We start from the raw sequence: 17,129 nt of genomic DNA on the forward strand, positions 1-17,129 counted from the left end.
TCACAAGATCATCCGCCATGTGAATTCCTATCCCGCCCCGTCACACTCCACACCCTACAAGGGAAATGTTTCCTCAAGGGCATTGCTTTATGAAAGCCTCGTCCCCTTGTATCATCACAGAGTTGCAATATGCCACAACAGTGAGGATATCATGGCAGCACATTCCAGAGGAACAAACATATGGCCACTTGGGCCAGCTACAAACTGATGTTGGCCGACTGGTGGTATATGTAGGCCCACTCTACCCATTCTGACCTGAGATCAGATTCATACGAGGTTTCCACTGGACACACGCTGGTCTGACGAACCCATTCTGACCTGAGATCAGATTCTAAAAATGTCAGTTGTTCTTCGATTTTTCAAAAAATAGCAGACCTACAAGCTCGTATCGCGCCACTCGGTGGCGCGATATGAGCTTGTAGATCTGCTATTTTTCAATAGCTAAAGCACGACATGATGCCAACACCAAAATGGGTGCCCGGTCAGAATGGGTTAAAAACGTGTTGAGACCAGGGGGGCAGTGAGGCTGGATTTGTGTGAAGCCAGCAGGAAATCCTGACTTCCTGAAAGTTCATAGAATGGCCTGTTGTGGCGCTGTCATTGGGCCCAAAAAACCCCATAGCTCCATAGAGGTCCATGTATTTGGGCCCAACTTCACCTAGACTGTATTACCTTAATAAACATGGTCATGAATACTTTCTGCTTCCAGTCACTATAGTTTAAAGTCTCATTTCTCATGTCATAATATTCTTTTTGGAATATTATGGTCCCATTTATTAAAAGAATGACCATAAAGTCGATTATGTTCTGAGGGGCGTGGCTACCGTTGCAGTCTATGATCGGGACCACCCCCCCGCTCGAGTCAAAATAAAAACCGACGAAGAGGAAGGGGGGGGAAGTCCTGCCTTGTTGTCTGGGCCAACCAATGGGCCAGCTGGGCCCAAACGGATCTAGAAAGATTTATTGACAGGCTTCATCTTGCGTCCATATCAGACCCGGATAACGCTTTGTCCATATTTCTTTTTACAGTCTATGGTTGAGACACTCAATATCCCCAGGTGGAGCTTGGGCCCCATATCGACCATTAATTATCCACTCCACAGCTTTTCTTCCCATGAGCCTTAAAACGTCAAACTGTCCTTGGCTCCACCCTTTAGCAGAGTCATCGGCCACTGTCCCATCTCTTCAGCTTTGACATCCATGCAGCTTCCTGATGTCAACCCACTGCCTCACCACCGTACGCCCTTTGACCCACACCCAGACCACTGTTTCTCTCTCTCTACCCCTCACTTACTTAATTTACCTACTTAATTTACACTCTCTGTCGTCGCCAAAGTGTAAATGAGGTTTAAACCTCCTTTCGCCCATCCCTCTGTCGGTCGTGTGCGGCGTGTGAGAGGCCAGGGCAGTCAGAGTTTATGAACACATCTCAGCTGGTTGTTTTAACTGTGGGGCGGGGTCCCCAATTCGGCGTAGCCTCAGCTGCCATGAGATACGTCATGTTTTCCTTCCAAGCGCCAAGACGCGCCCTGTCTCCCCCCATGTTGATGGTGGGATAATACAAGGGGGGGGGGGGGGGGGGGGGGGACGTTGAGGTGGGGAGTAGTGGATATTAGCAGTGCCAAAATTCCCAACAAAAAACAACTACTTTGAATCAGAGAAATAAACTGGCGTTAAGTATGAGATTATACATTCTAATTTCTGACGTAGCCCTACCGTCAACCAGAGCAACTTAGGAAATGTTCCTGGCAAGAGCTACATTTGAATTGTTTAACATGCAGCTAGAAGAAGATTTGACATTATACTTTCTTGTACGCTTGCCAGAGAATAAATTATGCTTTAGTGTGACTGATGAAGGAAGAACACATTCCTATACACTATATCTTAACCATTAAAGGGCCACTTCACCCCTTTTGCAACCAGATCTTATTTTAATAATGATGTTTGGGAGACAAGAAACAACTTCCTGGGGTTTTTATGTGGGCAATTTGTGTTTTAGATATTTCAGTATTTCTAAGCGTCACGGGGCTCACTTCCTTCCTGGACTACAATTCACATAATGCTTTGGTGCACTGCTCCTCCTTGTGGATAGGGGGAGGGCTGTCTTACTGAGACAACAATGTAGTCCAGGAAGTAAGTGAGCCCAGTGTCCATGACATCATGGAGTCCATGGACACTTTGAAATACTAAAATATCAAAAGAAAACATATTACCCACATAAAAAACCCCAGGAAAGTGTTTCTTGTCTCCCAAACACCATTAAAATAAGATCTGGTTGTAAAAGGGGTGAAGTGGCCCTTTAAGTAATACCCTGCTTCATGTAACCCAAAATGTTTTGCTGCAGTCTGTCATGACTTCCATTACTTCTGTCCTATTCAGAATTTTCCTATAAGGAAGGGGAAGCTATGGACCGGCAGTGGTGTAAAGTAACGAAGTACATTTACTTAAGCACTGTACTTAAGTACAATTATGAGGTATTTTTTACTTTACTGGAGTATGTCCAATTTTCAGTACATTTACTTCTACTCCACTAAATCTCAGATCCAAATATTGTACTTTTTACTCCACTACATTTATTTGATAACTTTAGTTACTAGTTACTTCGTAGATTTTGATTATTATTATTACAAAGCATACGTTAACCACTTCAGCCCAATATACATTCCCCCATTTGAAAATAACCGATCTACAAGCTCACAATGCGACACGGTGCGTTTCCAAAATATTTTATACATTTGAGAACTTTAAATATAGGGTTGTTACTTGTACATTAAGTTAGTAACAGAGTATTTCTCTACATTGCAGAATTGAAACTTTTACATAAGTAAACATTTTAGAGTACATTTTCCACCACTGTGGATCAGGAATGTTTACCAACTTCCTTCCTCACATTATTACACTGACTGGATGCTTGGCTCTCAACAAGACAGTCAAGTCAAACGATGTGACCTCTGTAAAGCAGCACAGGATAACCTCTGCTAACAGGTCTCTCCACTGAAATAATACATTATGTCCATGGGACACTTACAGGCTTTTCTCCCAGATGGATTTTCTTTTCCCCAGCACAGAAAAGGAGGAAAGTGAGAAATCACAATGACGACACTTTACCAAGCTTGACATTACACTTGGATGCAAATCTTGTCACTCATGTCTGCTGAAAATATTCAAACAAAAAAGTACAGTATCACGGCTTCTTATAAATCTCTTTAAATAGGTACAAGAAAGTAACCAAGTCAAACAAATAAAGGCAACGACAACCAATAAATAGACTCATATTCCCAATTGCTAAAATGCTATAATGGGGCTGGGTGAACATTGGCGGCCAAGCTGAAGAGATATCCTTGGATCCAACACAATGATTGGAGAACTTGCTGCATAGGATGGCTGCCTTGGAGGAGAAAGGAGGAGAAAGCCATGCTTTATACATAAGCATTGCTATTGTGTAGGACTAGGACAATAAACAAGAGTAAAATATACTGCACTGCAATGTACAATATCTGACTGGTTGTTCTGTAGAGTAAATCAATAAAAGAAATTGCTCAGCAGTCATAAGACTCACACAAAGCAAGCCCACTTCTCAGCAAGATGGTCAGACCAAGGACAAACCAAGTTACAGGCTGGTGTGTGAGTTTTTAATAATTTATTATTTTTCAAATTCATTGTCCAATTAAATCAAGTTAGGGAAGAGTAATCCCTGGGCGAAGGGGAAATTACTTTTACTGCCTATAGCAGATGGATGCTCAGATAGCTCAGATGAGCGCATAGGGGGCACATGTCTGCTGTCGTGCTCAGGGAATTTTTTTCGATAGAGCTTGGGCAAGCCGAGGGTCAACCTGGCCTCTCTACCCACTCGGCTATGGTTGCCCTACAAAGTTACGCGGAACACCAGACTCAACACCACACTTCCACGCTCCTTCACAATGTAATACTGGGTTATTGACACAACTCTAACCATGCTAGAGCCCCACTTAAAGCAAACATGAACCATCTTTGTGTTTCTTGTGTTTCTACGACTGGCAGAGGGCAAGCGTCACATCTTTCACCTCTTCGTCTTCACTTTGGTGGAATGTAACTGCATGTTCAAAATGTAACCAAATGGAGCCTGAGACCCAGAAGAGAATTTTTGTACCCAAACTAGTAAGTGGGGCGGAAATTCCAGACCCAGGGTGCCAGCCCGATTCCGGCGAGCCACCCCGCATCTGAAACGGTTGAGAAATGAGAGTTACCGTGTGGGGGTCTGTCTACTGTACCCTCTACTGTACTGTGCTGTACTGGCACACTCAAAATCACCATATTACAGTTAATATGTGCGTGTGTGTTTGTGTGTGTGCGTTAGGTTTAGCACAGGTGGTGAAAAACAACCAATGTTGTTTTCGTGCTCAGACGCACCCACCCACCCACCCACATAGCTCCGTAAGGTAGTGGTTGCACCACTCAAAAGATGGTGGTATTTTATCATGAACATTAGTGAGGATAGGCCCAGGCGGTGGCGTAACCGTCTGGGCACCCGACTGGTAATCCAGTCGCAGTGTGATCTACAAGCTCGCTATGAGCTTGTAGATCAGCTATGAAGAAAAGCGGTCCTTTAAATGTTATAACTTTTGTTTTTATTTTTTTCAAATTCAAAGTATTTTGAAAATATTTGCTTTTTTTCCCTTTTAAAACAAATCTTTTGATTATGGCATATTTTTTTATGAAAAAAGTACACTATATTTAATTACTAAGTCACGATCCATAAAAACAGCAACTGTTCATTCTATCAAAACAACATGCATCATGGGACAACCCAGCAGGAATGTGCTCCTCTGATGCAATGATGAGATCCACATTAAGGGAGGGGCCATTCATAAGGCAAAAAATATGGGGCCCCAGTGACTGATGTGCACTCATGAGGGAGTGCCCGGACACACCCACCCGGTCCATGTCCCATCGGCCAGGCCCGCCAAAGTCTAGCCCTCGGCACATAACTAACTTCTCACAAAACAGCCTTGTGACCCAGGATTCCATGTCTAATCAATTTTATGCATAAAATGTGATGTCCTGTCCCCGTCCCCCCCCCCCTCCGCCCCTCCCGTTAGTCATTCAGAGCACACACAACAAGGTCCTGTATTTCCACTATGTATTAATGCATGACAGAATGTTACATTGGTTTATGACAACAACATCTTGTATCACTTCTTCAAAACCATGTTATAAAGTGCTTTACAGCAAGAGAACAAATATGCAGAGAATGTATCATGTCACAGAGCACAATGTTCTGAGCCTACACATAAAGCTAGCACCAGGCCTCTGTGTCATGTCCGGCTGTAGGAAACAGTCTGTAAGCAACTTTGATGCTACTGTATCGCTTGTTTGCTGCACTCACTTAAAGTGCAGCAAACTCAAATTAATTTGAGTTTAGCATCATAGAATGGAGTCAAGTTGTAACTGTCCTAACTCTGGTCCTCTAATGCCAGCATTAGAGCTGTGGACCAGAGCTAAAACTGTCCATAGATAGCTCTAAATGTATCTGAAGAGAAGATGAGACTTCAGCGAAACGTATATTATGACGAGGAACCAAAAACACAGTTCAACTGATGGGTCGTTTGTAATAATATGCTTGGGTTAGGACGCCCCCTGCTGTGGCTACTACCTAATGACATTTCAGGGGCAAAGTTTAACATGTTTCTACGCATGCTCAGTGTATCAGCAGAATGCATGAGAAATTAGAACAATCGAACTTTTTGCAGACAACCTAGGATTTAGACTCTCGTAGTTGTATTTTTGGAGTTAGAGATTTTCAATTGGTAGGCTACCCATTAGAGCCCCGTCCGAACAAAAGCAAAATATGAGGTGCTTACCCTGAATGATGCGCCAAGTGTTAGAGATGCCTACGTGATGCTTGCGCAATGTATTAGTCCGTAGTTTTCAATAAAGACGTGTTTTAATCATAGTGTTTTAATCCCGTTTGTGCCCGAAAGCCTACTTCCGTTTACTTCCCGTTTACATTGAGCGCAATTCCGGCTTCCACCGGATGCGAACTTCTAATAGTTCTATAATAGAAGTATAGAACTATTAGAAGTTACAACATTAGAAGTATTACAACAACATATTTGCAGAAGATATTCATATTCATTCATAACATATTCAATACACAGTATGTAGGCCACGCACACAAACACACCGTGACGCACGCACGCACACACACACACACACACACACACACGCACACGCACACACACACGCACACACACACACACACATGCACAACAACAGCAACTCGTGTGTGCGTGTGAGCGTGCGTGTGTGTTCCTGCAGATTCGACACAAACATAATTGTATCTGCTCGCTAGGGGCGCTGCATCTGTTTGTAAACATGCGTCAAAAGCACGTGACTCTGTCGACGCACGTGAACGTTTTAGCAACAACGACCAATCAAAGAACGGGGGTGTGTGAGTGTGGGTGGGGCTATGGTGTGGACATGCGAAAATGTCGATGGATCCCACAGGCAGGGAGACGTCCTGAATTAAATCACCCAAGGGGGACCAGCAGGACCACCACCACAGAACGATGCTATACACATACATTATGGCGGGGTTGGTTTGGTGCAGCAGCAATGGATCATGGATTCACTAGAGAGACGCAGGTAAGTCCTCTCAAATCTCCATTCTACGAGAGGATGAGGATCTATTCTGTTCAAATCATTGCATGGGCACACTTCATCACCATGGAAAACCGTTGGCTGGCCTGATGAAACTCAAGTTGATTTCCTTTATATTAACCACCGTCCTAAACGATCCTCAAATCGCTCTGTATGATGTTGCCATGATGTTGTCAGTGTATGGGTAGGGCTATATCATTAAAATGGTTCCCCTCTTGTCTAAATGGCGACAATTAAACTGATTTGATTTGGTAGGCTATAACTTTTCTTTATTAAACAATACTATAATTCAAGCTAATGTACCACAGAGACGGAGGCTGTGTGTATCAGGACTGGGAGAAGAGCATGGGCCATGAAGGGATGGAGAGGAGAGTGATGCTGCTGCGTGGCGCACAAAGAATGTGTCGCTCATGAAGATGTTGCGCAGTTCAATTTGACCCTGTGTGAGTAATTAGTACAGTAGTGCTGAATCCGGTCCCCACCATTATCACATGTTAAATTGTGTATTTAATGTATTTGTGAATAGTTGAAACAATACACTTTGTTTTCCATAATATGTTAGCCTATAATTTGTGACGGTTGGGCTTGTTATTCTCAACAATATGCTAAACGTCAAAATACTAATAAGCTAATACTAGTCTAGGTAGCATAATATTATATGCCCATGTGAAATGAATTGTAGGCCTATAGCTACATGTACTATTAAACTTTCCTGTTCTAGTCGTTCATGAACTTGATATTATGTGATGATTGTTATTCTCTCTTGTTGTTGGCTTATACAAAAAGCTGTGTTATTACGTTTGAGTTATGTGAATAACTTGTACTAGTTCTCTCTTGTAGAGCCTGCTGTGTCATGTCCTCGACTCAGCTCCGTCAATCCAGAGGTTTCTATGTGATGCGCACTTTTTATTACTCGTGTAAACAAACCCTCCAAACCGGTACTCCCACTCAACACGAGATGGCGCAATTCAGCGGCTTCAGATCCTGATAATTTAATTCAGTGTCGTTAGAAAGACTCAAGTGAGTATTCTTGGAAAGAATAATTGTAATATTACAAAATATATATAAAGTGAAGATAATGACACTGTAATGAAACAGAATTGTACTACCGGCAAAGTTCCCAAACCTCCATGACTGGGATAAGGAGCTGATTTCCTGAGAGACTGAGAGACTGTTGTCTTCTGCTGCAAGCTGTACCTTAGTTATGTTTGTATAAACTGTTTCAACCTGTGCGACCTTGAGTGCCCTGAAAGGCGCCTTATAAATAAAATGTATTATTATTATTATTAGACAAAGGAAATGTGAATATTATGTTTACTCCTATCAAAAATATAGTATCATAATTATGGTGGAAACAACAAAACACTTAACCCATTCTGACCTGAGATCAGATTCATACGAGGTTTCCACTGGACACACACTGGTCTGATTAACCCATTCTGACCTGAGATCAGATTCTAGAAATGTCAGTCGCTCTTCGATTTTTCAAAAATAGCTGACCTACAAGCTCGTATCGCGCCACTCGGTGGCGCGATATGAGCTTGTAGATCTGCTATTTTGCAATAGCTAAAGCATAACATGATGCTGACACCAAAATGGGTGCCCGTTCAGAATGGGTTAATTCAATTTGTAACTTTGTGATTCAATTTACAATTTAGGCATTTTTGATTTGTAACTTTGTGATTACCTTCTGCTAAACAATTGATTACTTTCTCTTTTACAGATAAAATTAGGTATTGCGATCACCTGATGTAAACAACAAGTTCCAGAAGTCCTAATAAAACACAAACATGGTGTCTCAATTCAGCACTCAGTTGTTGATTTGTAAAACGTCTTTTTACAGGTAAGCCTATTTTTGTATGAATTGCACATCAATGTTGCACACTGAAAATAGCCGACAGGCTCAAAATAAGCTTTTGGAAGCTTGTAGATCAAACAATTTTTGGTGCACAACGCACACTACACAACGTGCAAAGTATATTAATATGTGGACGAAACCTACACATTAATAGTGTTTTGTATGCAATTTGTCAGCAAAAGAGCTGGCATTACAACACGTGTTTGTGCTTTTGTGGGCTACGCATTTCAACAACATCAAGGGAACTGCCTGGGCACCTTCCCTGGGAGAGATTAAGATTTAGGAAGGGGAACAGGCACAGCTGTGAGATGATGTGGCTAAAATTAACACAAAGTCCTGTCAATGAAGAATACAAATAGCAGACAGGATAGGAAGCACCACAATTCATGTATCATTGTCAGTCAAAAGAAAAACCCTTTTGGTGTTTTAACTAAGCATTATGTTATACTTTAGCTATTGAAAAATAGCAGAGATCTTCAAGCTCATAGTGCGCCACCGAGTGCCGCGCTATGAACTTGTAGGTCTGCTATTTTTGAAAAATCGTAAAAATGCGGCACAAATCTTTGAATATATATTCTTTCAGAGCGAACATTTTTTTTATTTCGACGTCAGGCCTAAATGGGTTTAAAGTCACATGTAGCTTTGAGTGGTTTTATATTCAGAAGTGCTTAAATGGGAATAATGGGTGGTTTGGAATGTTACTACAGTATGTGACAGTATTTAGTATTTACTGTTACAGACATATTGAATTTCTACCTTATTTGCTGCATGAGTCTAATGAGTCTAATCTGCATTATTAATTTATTATACAGTGTGCTGTAGCTTATATTTAAGTTATAAAAGTTAATATTTGTGTGCACTGCAAAGTACATATTTTCTTTATTGCTGTTTCGTTAATCTGTTACGTTTCTATACACACTTCCAAAACGTAACAGTATCTATCCTGTGCTGGTACCTAGACTGAGTGTCTACTCAAGAGGAGTGGATACTATAGGCCACACTCAACTGTTTGTGTCTAAAACAGCAGATCAATAACCTGATCAATAATCCCGGCATGTACGAGTCTTCTCAGAGTGATCATGCTTTGATCTCTCAGATAGATCCCTTACATTTCACAGTACTGTATAGAATTGCTAATACTCTCTTATACAGTAAAATCTCAAGTGTTCATTTAACCCCTGAGAGTGTACAAATGGAACCGTAAGGGTGGTATAATGTATCTGCTTTGACAGTGGGTGTAGACAAAGCTTTTAAACAACTATTGTCACAATGCAAGGTAATACAAGGCACAACAAAGTATCATATAATAGTATCTGGCTGTAGCCCAATATTGAGTCGTCGTAGTCAGCAATTGCAAAGTTAGCAGAACATTTTAAACCAAGAAAATAGGTTAAATCCAGTGCTTAAAGGCTGCTAAATATTTAGCTTATGGAGGCATTTGCTGAATGCAGATTTCTGTGTGCAGGTCTTCTTGATAAATAATCATGGAAATGAACAGAAACAAACATAAATCATCTTTGTTTACACTGTTGGCTGAGACAAATAAGGTCTTGTTTTAGCTCAGCACATAAAGGGGACTTTGTGCGTCAGAACTGCAGACAGACCTAATAACCAGTCTCGCTGAGAATAGGGGAGCTTATAACAGGGAAAGAACAGAGCTTGTTCTTCCCATTGGACCTGCTGGATGCTGGTACTGTCCTGTACAGTACGCAGTGCTAATATTCACTGTGCTGCAACAGCCAAAATTAGACATGGATTTCAAGGCCCTCAACCACGATCCACTATTCCCCAGACTAGTGCACAGTTACGGTATGTTATCCATATACTGTAGAACTTAACCACCTATATACTTTGTTGTATGACATGTTGTGAGTTTTCTTATAGATTTGTTATTGTCATCATTTTTTTTAAAGATTTTTTTGTAAGTCATTTCTTTTTTTACATGTATGCCTAAAATGACATAAAAATAGTAAAGCCACCTTGGCTGGTAATCCAGTCTGGCAGTGTGCCGCGGGTTCGACTCCCGATCCCGACGCCGTCCACTGCGTGTCACCCCCCCCCATCTCTCTCCCCCATTTCCTGTCAGGCTACTGTATACCAATCACTCTATAAAAAATAAAATGAAGGCAAAAGCCACATAATAAATATCTTAAAAATATATAGTTAAGCCAGGTTCAAAGTGGCTATAAGTATCTATAAGTATCCCCACATGAGACCATGCAGACTGAGTCTCAAAAAGTATATGACTCAGCCACTTCCTTGTTTTTATCGTTAGGCTCAGGTCCAGAGGAGGTTCAGTAGGGTTACAGTCCTCTACCTTTCCTCTTGGCTTTCACCAACAGAGCACTGTTTGATGTTTTTATATCATCTGGAGTCTCAGCTGTGATGGTTACTGTACCACTGGAAGTTGGAAAAAATAAACTACATTATATGTTTCGTTTTGTACTTCAACAGAGCTGTTTTTTCTCCTTTTGTGTTCTCTCCACAGCTCAAAATGACTCATTTCCATAAGAAATTAAGAAGTTGCCAAACGAGGTATGTGAACCATCAGATAAAGCGGCTAAGGGCCAAATCTTTAAATAAATCCTGCTAATGATTAACAAACCCAAAACAGACTGTTAAGACAAGGGCACAGTCCATTTAAAGATACTGCTACTGTGGAACTTTGTTAAGATGTAAAACACTGCCGAGTATACTTTAACCACGTGAACCATACAGTACATATTCTGGAGCGAATATTTGGTGAAAATAACAAATCCACAAGCTCACAACCTGTAGCTGCCTGTGACACTTTGTGAGCTTATAGGTCAGCTATTTTCAACGACGAGATATGGTCTACTATAGAAGACTAGAGGGAAAAATGGGGCACATACTATAGTACAGACCCCTGGAGGACACCGGTCATGTGTATAGGGTAGGAGGAGTGGTTATATTAGTGTCACCTTCTTAAACTAATAGCCTACATACATTTTTTTTATGTTTTTTTTGTGGCTTTCTTTTATATTTTTTATAGAGGGACAGACAGTAGGCTGACAGGAAATGGGGAGAGAGTTGGGGGGTGACATGCAGTGAAGGCCGTCACGATCGGGAGTCAAACCTGCGGCACACTGCCAGACTTGGGCTACCGGCCAAAGTGCCTGGACCGCTGAGCCACGGCCCAGGCTGCCTATGTCATCTTTTGAGGATTTTCTTTTTTTTTGCCTCCTCATGACACTGGCCACCTCTGGTAAAAATCACCAAAGTCCTAATTGAAAAGGATCATGGTGATCCTGCTCAGTTTAGAGTGTGACTTAGGGCTAAAATAGGCTTTTCTTTGGCCTAAATCACATGGTTTTGTGACATTTTCTTAAGTTTAGTAAGTAAATTGGCCTAAATCAGGTTTAATCCTATTTAATTCTATTTAATCCTCTTATGTTATATAAGTGACTGTCATTTTTATGTAATAGTTATAAACGTTTTATAAATGAAGATAAGAAATATCATATCGTTTGGATCCGTTTTGTTCTTTTTCTTTTTTCCTGAATTATTTTTACTTAGTTTAAGAAGGTGACTATAGGTAATATTTCCTTTTATCTTTTACATTCTCTTCTTGTATATCAGCTATTTATGATACTTTTGTGTGACACTGTAGTTAGTATGACAAATTAGCTATGGAATTAATTACAAAAACATTACAGTCATATTTTACATGACACACACACACACACCGCATGCTGGCTGCAATGCTATCCCATTGGCTGAGAGGTCGGCTAGAGGCAAAAAGTGTCTGGTTGCCTAGAGACGAGGCAGCCAATCAGGACGATAGGTTGTCACTACGGTAGCCAATGAGAAAGATAGGTCACTACTACAGCAAGTGGGCGTGAAAGCCCACTTGCTGTAAGCTGTGCTTATAGGCCTCAGTCACACTATTGAGACGGCTGTCTTGTCTGTGTCTTGTGTCTTGTCCGTGTTTAATGGCCGCCCCCAATGCATTTCCAATGGAAGTCACATGGTTTCACCAAACATGTTTGTTTGATGGGGGGGAGGGGGGCACAACACACACAGCCATCAAACAAAAATGTTTGGTGAAACCATGTGACTTCCATTGGAAATGCATTGAAATGCATTAAACACGGACAAGACACAGGACACGGACAAGACAGCCGTCTCAATAGTGTGAGTGAGGCTTTACACAGAAATATGGAGTTACAAGGTTTCTGCCCGACAGACACATAATATACCGTAATACAGCATTTCAACACGTATATCAAGTGTATAAGAAGAACTGAATACATTTGACTCAACCCCCCAGGTTTTGCAAAGCTGCTGTAGACAGCTCCTAGACTTGAAACAGGAAGTACAGCAGATAGGCCTGTTCATGGTCACATGGCAGACTGTCATTCACGTCACACTCCCTATTTATTTAGTGTCTACACCACGAAGATATCTGGATGCAAAGATGATGATGTTCACTGTTCTTATTAGCCGAATCTCAAAACAACATGACTAACTAATCCCGTCAATGACGTCAGTATCAGAAACAAATGTAAAACATACCCCAACGTCTATTCTAAAGCACACCGCAGGAGTTTTGTGGCATATCCCTCGTTAAGGCAATTGTTAAAAAACAAGCAACAAAAAAAAGACCATCCGAGTGGTTATGCAACTAAACGCACAAGTCTGCAATGTGCCTTTAAAATCAGTAGGTCGTCAGGTGATCGAGGAGGAAACAGGCGGCTCAGCTCACACACAGACAGAGTGTTTCTCTAGCTGCTGAGAGCGGTGAGTAGAGAGCACCAGAGACGGGTATAGCAGAGAGGGAGAGAGAGAGATCCAATTAAAACCGGCCACAGGGGGGGGGAATGGGGACACATGCAGCAGCGGTACAGAATGGGCGACAGGGAGCCATGCGAGCCGCCGTCCCTTAAACTGCAGCTCTGCTTGTGTCTTTGCGTGGCAGCTGGCAAGTGCGTGGTGGCTGCTTGACTAGTTCAAGAAGCTGCTGCGTATGTGAATCACAAAAAAAGAAAAAAGGAAAGCACAGAGAAAGAACTGCTGCGTCACACCGAGTGTAGTGGGGCTTGTAGTGTGGATTGTAAGGTGCGAGCGTTAATGTGTGTTCTGTGTGTACCGTATTATCTGTTTTGTTGTGCGTGTCAGTTCACCTCAAGAAGTCTTAAGAGAGCAATTCCGCTGTTGCAACGAGATAAAAATAGTGTGCGCTTGTGTTTGAGAGGCAGGCAGGGAGAGAGAGAGAGAGAGAGAGAGAGGAGAGGATAGATAGAAGGAGGTAAGGAGAGCAAGTCAGAGAGCAAGAATAAGAGAGGTTTTGGATTAGTTGCTACGTCACTTTTTCACATGTGGGGGGTGGGGGGGGGGCAGTGTGGCTAAGATAACAGGAGCTCAGAGTCATCGGATTTTCCACCTGAGAGTGGACACAGTGGTTTCGGACAACCTCGGGTTCCTCCTCCCCTTCGTCTTCGGTAGTTTTCATCTGCTTTGCCTGTCGCAACAGTGCACGCCGTATGTGTGTGAGCACTGTGTAGTTCCTGTGGGCTGGTATCGGGAGTTTCAACATGGATGCTGAAGATGGTACACAGTTTCTCTGGGTCCGAGTCTGGTTGTTTTTGATGGAATGGTAAGGTTTGTGTCTGGTTGGCTGAGAGGCAGCAAAAGGGTTAACGAGAAAATATTCTGGACGGTTCTTATTATCGGGGCAAAGCGCACTCCCCCGAATGTTTTGCTGAGAATTATTGCGGTAATCAAATATTGCAGCTTTGCCACCATCACTTTGACTGACACAGATGATTACGTGTTTTGAAGTACATGCAGTGTGATCTCGCATTAGGTGCCGTCTGACCAGTTCTGAAACTACATTGCGCATGATTCATATAGATGCGACCAGGTAAATACAGCATTGTAATGGTAATAATAAGAAATGGCATTTTATTTTCATTACTTTCAACAATAGAGGGTGGCATTTCACCGCCCACTGTAGCTGTGACATACAGAATTCACACACGGTATAATTTTATACGACTGTTGATGTCTGTGCTACTTGTTGTGGTTAACTCTTGACGGAGTTGGAAAGGACAGAGGGAGGATGGAAGGCAGAGGCTGGCAGGAGTCCAGGCTGTGTGTCGTTATCACACAACAGACCTGCTCTGAGCCTGTGGCTGGTGGCAGTTTGGTCATGTGATCCGTTTTGTCCCTCTGGGAGGCTGCCGGGATTCGGCGAAACCCTTCTGAGAGTCAGGACACAATTGTTTCTGCGTAGTTAGACACAGAGGAGGTGACGCAGTCATCTCTGGGGCTGGATTTATTCTAGTACACAGCCTTTGTAGCCCTCCCCTCCCCCCCCCCCCCCCCCCCCCCCCCCACTCTCTCGCTGTCGCTCTCTCTGTCTTTCTTGGTGAAAAGGGGGAAAATGTCATAGCTCGGGATCGGAGACATACAGATTGAAAAGAGGGAGACAGAGAGAAGTTGTTTACCTTGCTGTCTTGGTGACTGTGCATTGGCAGTTCTCCAATTCACATGTGCATGCCTGGACTTCCTAAAGCTACTGCATCACAGGCCTCTGTGCCAAAAGCCGGCCTCTCATTGGATGGGAGGAGTTCCTCTACCTCTGCAAGCACCGGTTGCGGAGGTTTTTTATTGGCTAAACGGAAACAAGTGCATCGTTTGATTGGTTAGGAAGTATAATTGCTCTCGTGCTAAGATTGTAGGGACAAAGTCTTATGCCGATGAGAAACAGGACATTAATATACCTGTGGATGTTTATTTTAATTGTTAAAATGTATAATAGTTTTGCTTTTGTCCAGCATATATATATACGTGTGTGTGTGTGTGTGTGTGTGTGTGTGTGTGTGTGTGTGTGTGTGTGTGTGTGTGTGTGTGTGCGTGCGTGTGCGTGTGCGTGCGTCATGTAGACTACTCTTTGTTGGTGTTCATATCGTTGTCTTTGCTTCCTGCTGACGCAGGCCTTCCTGTTGGGAGAATCATTGTGAGAAGGCTTCTCACTCAGAGCCTTTTACATTACGTAGCAAGCCTCTCTAGCCCCGTCTCAGACCAGTCTGTGTTCAGGGCAGCCGATCAGAACATTAAAGCAAGGCAAGTTAATATGTATTTCATCACATCACACCACAGAGCATAATAAGCACATTATAGGCAAATGTATGCTCTAGCATCCAAAAGGTGCCACATTCTGAGATAATGCCAGAATGTCTGTCTGTCACTGGTCTGCAATGCAGCTGCCACTGCAACCGTCTCTCACTATACCTCTTTCCTCTAAAGCCTGATTTATCGCAATGTGTTGTGTAGATCTGCTATTTTAGGCATGCGACACCATCATATAAAGGAGAATAAATTATACACGACTATTTCTTGCGCACACACTAGGGGTGGGCAATATCAACATTATATTAATATTGTGATATGAAACTGGGTATCTTCTGTGATTTTTGATATCATGAAAGTGACATATGGCGTCTTTTCTTGGTTTTCATCAATTAAGCCTTATTTAATATAATTTATTTTTTTCTAAAATTGTCAAACATAGTGAGAATAGAAGATCTACAAGCTCCCAACGTGTGCCGGATCATGAACTTAACATTTGGAACTTGCTATTTTTTACCAACTGTTAAATTTTTTAAAAGAAAATGTATACTATTATTTGATTTTGTCCATAACGCCCAGGCTTAACACACACACACACACACACACACACACAGCATTGCAGACTCAATGCAATGGGTGGAACTCCCTTCACCTCACTGTTTGAGGCTGGAGGCTCATTTCTTATGAATTGTCAATTTGTCAATAATGAGCCGGTTAAGCTACGGTCAGAACAGCATCATATGTATCTGAAATGCAAGCTGATGCGTCAGACACGTCCATTTACATGTACAGGGCTCTGGGCAGTGGTTTTACGATGTGTAGTTAATTTGACTAGTGATATTTTTAGAAGTGAGGGAAGGCACACATGAAAACATGCTGTATAGAGCGTCGCAGTCCCACCCCCTTTCATGACGACGCCAGGCACAGGAAATGATTCCCAATGCATTTTTCCCATAGACATTTCAAAAGGTATTTATTTAAAGACGGTTACGCCGCGGACAAAGCCAACTCGAGTCGTGACAACTCATGACAATTTTGGACCAAACAAATAATTACAAAGAAGAAAAACAACAAAAAATGTTTTGTAACCTGCCGTTTTTTTCTTCTTTCTAATTATTTGTTCGGCCCAATTTCTTTTGTTTGTTGTCATGATTTGTCACGACAAGAGTTGTCCGCGGTGTAAACGTCTTTAAATAAATACTTTTTGAAATGTCTATGAGGAAAATGAACAGAGAATAATTTCCTGGGCCCTGGTAGGGGGCGGGACTGCGACGCTCTATACACGGCCAATATAAAAACATTATACCAGCGCATATACGAGGGCGAGTGAACGATTGTGTTCCAGATGTTCTTCTGATGGAGTTTTCTTGGCTGTCAATATTTCTATCGCCCAACAAATCCCTCTTAATAAAGTGATCCAAAAGATTGTGTACGATGTAAGCTATATAACTCAGATCATTAAGAATATAAGCTAAGCTCTGTAGCAAACAAAAGCTTATGATATTCGCATTTTTTGAGGGCCCTCCTATATTCAGTT

The 17,129-nt window shown here is 42.1% G+C and overlaps 1 long non-coding RNA gene across 1 annotated transcript; it reads left to right on the forward strand.

Annotated features, from left to right (window-relative positions):
* Window positions 1-6,982: 6,982 nt before the first annotated feature.
* LOC310861352 lies at window positions 6,983-11,032 on the forward strand. The gene is made up of 4 exons (XR_014569480.1): window positions 6,983-7,082; window positions 7,480-7,659; window positions 8,363-8,482; window positions 10,986-11,032. It is a non-coding gene; the product is annotated as an uncharacterized lncRNA (long non-coding RNA).
* The last annotated feature ends 6,097 nt before the right edge of the window (window positions 11,033-17,129 follow it).

Source organism: Protomyctophum parallelum (assembly GCF_964188405.1).
Source record: "Protomyctophum parallelum genome assembly, chromosome: 7".
Classification (NCBI taxonomy): domain Eukaryota; kingdom Metazoa; phylum Chordata; class Actinopteri; order Myctophiformes; family Myctophidae; genus Protomyctophum; species Protomyctophum parallelum.